The sequence below is a fragment of the Sinocyclocheilus rhinocerous genome, unplaced genomic scaffold, assembly GCF_001515625.1.
Source record: "Sinocyclocheilus rhinocerous isolate Xijiao unplaced genomic scaffold, SAMN03320098_v1.1 scaffold66, whole genome shotgun sequence".
Classification (NCBI taxonomy): Eukaryota; Metazoa; Chordata; class Actinopteri; order Cypriniformes; family Cyprinidae; genus Sinocyclocheilus; species Sinocyclocheilus rhinocerous.
Genome location: NW_015662934.1, coordinates 268,303 through 274,628, shown reverse-complemented (window position 1 = coordinate 274,628; position 6,326 = coordinate 268,303).

Genomic DNA, 6,326 nt, shown 5'->3' with positions numbered 1-6,326 from the left:
AAGGGTATAAGAGGAGGATGGATGTTGTTGGCCGACTGCTGTGATTGCAGTCTCATCCTCCCATAAGGGATAAATATTGTGTCCCACCTCCCTCTCAGAGAATCTCCATACACGCAGCAGTAAGGTCATAGTGCCCTGACCACAATTACTGGCAGGACCCAAGCAGACACTTTTTTCTGCTGCAATAAGGACATAGTGATGGCTCCAGACTTCCTCCTCTCTTTCCCTCTTCATCAGAATCAGCAAAGATAGAAATATAGCTGGAGAGAGAGAGAGAGAGAGAGAGAGAGAGAATGAGGGGGCGAGTGAAAAATCCATCTATGGTGGTTTTCTATCCCATGGCCCTAAAATGGCAACTCGAGAGTTTGGACGGTTCTCTCGTGCTCTTTAAAAGCTCAGCTAGTGAAGAGGCTTTTAAGACCATTTCGCAGATTCCGGACTCTATTATTGCCTCAGTTGTTTACCTCTTTACATCTAGCAGTGTACCTGGGTGCTTCCACAATCCATTGATTTATTTCAGTGCGTTCTCACTCTTTTTGAAACGGTGAAAACCGTCAGCATGAGGAGAGGCTGGCTGTTAATACTCCCTCGGTGTGCTTTAAAGAACAACTTACAGAAACATCCATGCTGACCGTGCTGACACACCTCACGGGTCTTGTGAATTTAGGGAATAGTTTGACGAAAAACTTCAGATTCTAGCATAATTGTTCTCTCTTGTGTTATTACACCCAAACAATTCAAAAAGAGAGATTTTGAATCATATATTTGGCCTCTTTTTAATTTCCTCTTTTGCATTCAAGCTTCAAAAATGACCAAGAAGAATCATAATAGTAGTCCATGAGAATCTGCAGAAGCCATGTCATAGCATTCAGTAAGGACTGATTCATGAACAAATTATTTAGATGATTTTTTGAACTGAATCAATAAGATCTGACTCAAAAGAGTCAGTATATTCATTCATGAATCAGGATGACTCATGGATGACTTTTTTTTTTTATTTTTTAAGCAGACTTGCTGTTTTTTCTGTAAAAATGACTGTCATTATTTTCCGGTGTGCCCTCCCAGTCCATTACAGTTAGGCGTAGGAAGTATCGGTGATTTTAAACCGGATATGCTGAACAAGTCTGTCAAGCCAATCAGAGCAGAGAATAATTCAATTGCAGGCTAAATTCACCACTCCCACACAACAAAACTACTGCTAATGGCTGCAGCTTCCAAATAAGAAGGAAACAACGGAACTTTCTCAGAAACGGTTGTTCAAAATTGAATAGTAGCATATTGTTTAAAAATAGTATGAAACAAAATGCAATATGCAATGATAAATGTTTCAAATAGCATTTTAAAAAGTAGTCATTTTATTCAAAAATATCATACATTTTGTCTTATTTTTATTTATTTATTTAAAAAAAAAAACATTTTAAACACCATTTTTAACAAGTGGTGTCCCTTTATGTCTGAAATAAACACATTTATGTATTAATTAATTCATTCATTGTATTTGTTTAAAAACGTCTTGATTTTTTTGCCTACTTTATTTATTTATTATTTAAAATAAAATTTTATAATAAGTGCTGTCTCTGAAATAGATTTATTTATTCCAAAATATTAAAGAAAATGCCTTGATTTATTTTATTTATTCTAAAATACTTTTTTTTTTCATTCAGTGTTATAAATTGTAATATATTTGAAACATTTTAGCTAATTTTTGTCTTTCTTTTCCTCACTTTTTTTCCTAAGCAGCAGTGATGAAAGAGGTATGATGACAGAAGGGGAGAGTAGTGACCGGCCTGCAGGTTACTCAATCCCCATCAAACTAATGTCCTGCCACAGAGAGAGACCAGTGCGAAGTGGACCAGAGTAAAAGCACTTCTGGAACTGGTACAAGGAAAGGCTTTTACACCTGCAGTGGTTAATATATGAATCTACACACTATGCTGTCCTCTGACACACACAATAAAGCAAACCGTTCACCTGCATGTGCATGCTGCATTTGCGTATCTGGTTAAATTAAAATAACACAGTGAGCTTTGTGAATTTATTGCAGCTCCTAAAATGTGACCCTTCACCCTCAGTCTGAAAAAAGATTGTTTAGTGGTTCTTAAGCTCACCAAACCTTTTTTTAAAACAAAGTTTATGTAATTATAGAGTATTTTTCGGTGTGTGTGTTTTTTTTTAGCAGGCTCTGTGGTGTTTTTCTATGCTGTTGCTATGGTGATCTGAGAAGTTTTTATGCTGTTTTAGATGTTGTCTAGTGAGTTGCTATGGTGATTTGTTTTTTTTTTAGGTATTTTCTATGGTGTTGCTATGGTGATCCGAGAACACTTTAGCAGGCTTTATGTTTTCTAGGGTGTTACTATGTCTTTGCTATGGTGATCTAAGACGTTTTTAGCAGGCTCTGGTGTTTTGGTTGTTTTCTAGGCTGTTGCTATGGTGATCTAAGACGTTTTTAGCAAGCTCTGGTGTTTTGTGTTTTTCTAGGGTGTCGCTATGGTGATCTAAGATGTTTTTAGCAGGCTCTTTTGGTTGTTTTCTAGGGTGCTGCTCTGGTGATCTAAGATGTTTTTAGCAGGCTCTGGTGTTTTGGTTGTTTTCGAAGGTGTTGCTATGGTGATCTAAGATGTTTTTAGCAGTCTCTGGAGTTTTGGTTGTGTTCTAGGGTGTCGCTATGGTGATCTGAGAAGTTTTTAGTAGGCTTCGGTGTTTAGTTGTTTTCGAGGGTGTCGCTATGGTTATCTGAGATATTTTTAGTAGGCCCTGGTGTTTTGGTTGTTTTCGAGGGTGTTGCTATGATGATCTTAGACATTTTTAGTAAGCTCCGGTGTTTTTGGTTGTTTTCGAGGGTGTCGCTATGGTGATCTGAGAAGTTTTTTGTAGGCTCCAGTATTTTGGTTGTTTTCCTGGGTGTTGCTATGGTGATCGGAGAGGTTTTTAGTAGGCTTCTGTATTTTGGTTGTTTTTGAGGGTGTCGCTATGGTGATCTGATAAGTTTTTAGTAGGCTTCAATGTTTTAGTTGTTTTCGAGGGTGTCGCTATGGTGATCTGAGAAGTTTAGTAGGCTTCTGTGTTTTGGTTATTTTCAAGGGTGTCGCTATGGTGATCTGATAAGTTTTTAGTAGGCTTCGGTGTTTTAGTTGTTTTCGAGGGTGTCGCTATGGTGATTTAAGAAGTTATTAGTAGGCTCCAGTGTTTTGGTTGTTTTCTAGGGTGTTGCTATGGTGATCTGAGAAGTTTTCAGTAGGCTACGTGTTTTGGTTGTTTTCGAGGGTGTTGCTATGGTGATCTTAGACATTTTTAGTAAGCTCCGGTGTTTTTGGTTGTTTTCGAGGGTGTCGCTATGGTGATCTGAGAAGTTTTTTGTAGGCTCCAGTATTTTGGTTGTTTTCCTGGGTGTTGCTATGGTGATTGGAGAGGTTTTTAGTAGGCTTCTGTATTTTGGTTGTTTTTGAGGGTGATCAAAAGTGATCTGAGAAGTTTTTAGTAGGCTTCGTTGTTTTAGTTGTTTTCGAGGGTGTCGCTATGGTGATTTAAGAAGTTATTAGTAGGCTACAGTGTTTTGGTTGTTTTCTAGGGTGTTGCTATGGTGATCTGAGACGTTTTCAGTAGGCTACATGTTTTGGTTGTTTTCTAGGGTGTCGCTATGGTGATCTTAGAGGTTTTTAACAGGCTCTGTTGTTTTCTAGGGTGTCGCTATGGTGATCTCACAAGTTTTTAGCAGGCTCCGGTGTTTTGGTTGTTTTCTAGTGTGTTGCTATGGTGATCTCACAAGTTTTTAGCAGGCTCTGTGGTGTGGTTGCTATGGTGATCTGAGATGTTTTAGCAGGTTCTATGGTGTTTAAGTTGTTTGTAGAGTGTTATGTGTTTGCTTGGGTGTTCTGGTTGGTAGTACACTTGTTATGGTATTCTGGGTCTTTTTTTTTTAATAACCATTTCTAACTATGTGTCAGTAAGTTCTTGTTATTTTAGCATGTGTGTTTGGCTCAGTGCTATTTTTTTAGGATTACTGATAAACTAATGTAGTTTGATTTGTATTATTTATCTATTTTAGTTTTAGTTACAGTTGTAGTAATGTGTGTATGTGTATGTGTATGTGTATGTGTATGTATATGTGTGTGTATATATATATATATATATATATATATATATATTAGTATTTATAGAGTTTTAGCTTTTAGTTTTAATTTTTCTTATTTGTAAGTCGCTTTGGATAAAAGCGTCTGCTAAATGACAAAGTAAAAAGTTAGTAAAGTAGAAGGGCCATGATATATGGTTTCTAGAGTGTTCTAAGTGTTTGCTAGGGCATTGGTAGGTGATTGCTGGGGTGTTCTGGGTTGTTAGGGTGCAAATCAAAGAAAGCAACGGACCTGTGCTTTCAGTTAACAGAGCTTTCAGATAACCAGTTTACAGTGTTGTTTTTATGCCAATAAAACAACAGATACAAAGATGTTTTTCTATTGCAGGGTGTGGCCATCTCTGCCTCATCTTCCCCTCACATCCTCTCTCTACCAGGAAGCAAACTCCATCAACACCCAAATCACAGCGATCAGAGCAGCAGTGTTAGTGAGACTCGCTGGGGTAAACCTGGGATCGATTGGCTCTACTGCTGGGGGTTTTGGTAATGTAACTGTATCTAGGTTCTCTCATTAGGGACACGAGAAGCCCGTCTTCATGCAGATGAGCCGAAACTCGAGGAGCGCTTCGCCAAAGACTAATGAACATGCAGCATCTCCTCTCCTACTCTCCATTCTGACTCGCACTTACAGTTGTTGTCTCCAATTCTACCTCTTTCGTTCATATTAGCTCACTCTTACCATCTAATCTCCACTCCACAGCTGAAATTAAAGCATAATGATTTCATTATGTGTTTTTTTTTTTTTTCAAGAAGGCTCTATCATCATCACTGCTTCCTTGTAAATATTCTAATAAAAGCAGTATTAAAAAGTGCAGAGGCAAGAGAGGAATCAGAAGCGCTTCGTTCTGTATTGACTGATCCTATGTATCTCATCAGGTTTGGTCTTGGTCCGTATCCATTCAATTACTATAATGCATCATTATGAAGTAGCCCAATTACATGACTGACCTCAAGGCAAAAATAGTATTTAATTTCTTTAAATGAAAGGCTCCAAAAAAAGCCCAAGGCTGTTTGGTGGATCTGAACACAGCTTCAGGGCGCTCAGGGTCGATTGCCATTCACAAGACATGAAATGACCAGCATCTCTGATCCTTGAAGAAACTACAAAAAAACAAAAACATGTCTTTTCATCTGTCCATTTCTGTTTCAATAATAACTGGTTAGAAGAATAGCAACTTTATTTTTTCAGAAAGTTTTAAGCTGTGCAGTTGCTTGCTATTATCTATGGAAGCTTGTTTCTGCCACGGAATAAAAATATAAAAGGTAATTGTGACTTTTTTTCTCACAATTCTAAATTTTTTTCCCTTAGAATTCCGAGTTTGCATCTCGCAATTCAAAAAAAAGTAATTGCAACTTTTATCTTATAATTATGACTTTTTTCTCACAACTGTGAGTTTTTATTTCACAATTCTGTCCTTTTTTTTAATAAAATCCTTCTTTATCTGTCGTTTGATATAAAGATAGGATTGTCTAATTTTCTCACAATTCTAAATTTTTTTCCCTTAGAATTCCGAGTTTGCATCTCGCAATTCAAAAAAAAGTAATTGCAACTTTTATCTTATAATTATGACTTTTTTCTCACAACTGTGAGTTTTTATTTCACAATTCTGTCCTTTTTTTTTATAAAATCCTTCTTTATCTGTCGTTTGATATAAAGATAGGATTGTCTAAATTGTGAGATATACACTCACAATTGCAAGAAAAAGGTATTGTGAGATAAGAATAAGTTGCAATTGTTAAAAAAAAAAACAATTGTGAGATGTAATTCTGAGGACAAAAGTCTGAATTGCGAGATATAAATTTAGAATTCCAAAAAAAGTCAGAATTCTGAATTTATATCTGAGAATTTTGAGTTTATATGTAACAATTCTGAGTTTATTAGTAAATTTAATAAAAGCGTCTTATTTATGAAGCACCATATGCTAATTGTACTGAAATGTGATATTTAATATGAATTTAATATTTTATTCAACACATTTACACATACTGTATATGAAAATATACTGCATATTAAAAGTGATGGCTGCTATTATCATCATTTTAAATAATTTAGAATATTAAATATTGTTTTAGTAATGGACTAATGAGATTAAAAACAAACCTTTTTCATCTTCTCAGTGTTTGATGGAGATCAGTCGCTCGGCATTTGAGGCCAAACAACATTAACCAAATATCTGGGTGAGTGCATTTTCTTTGA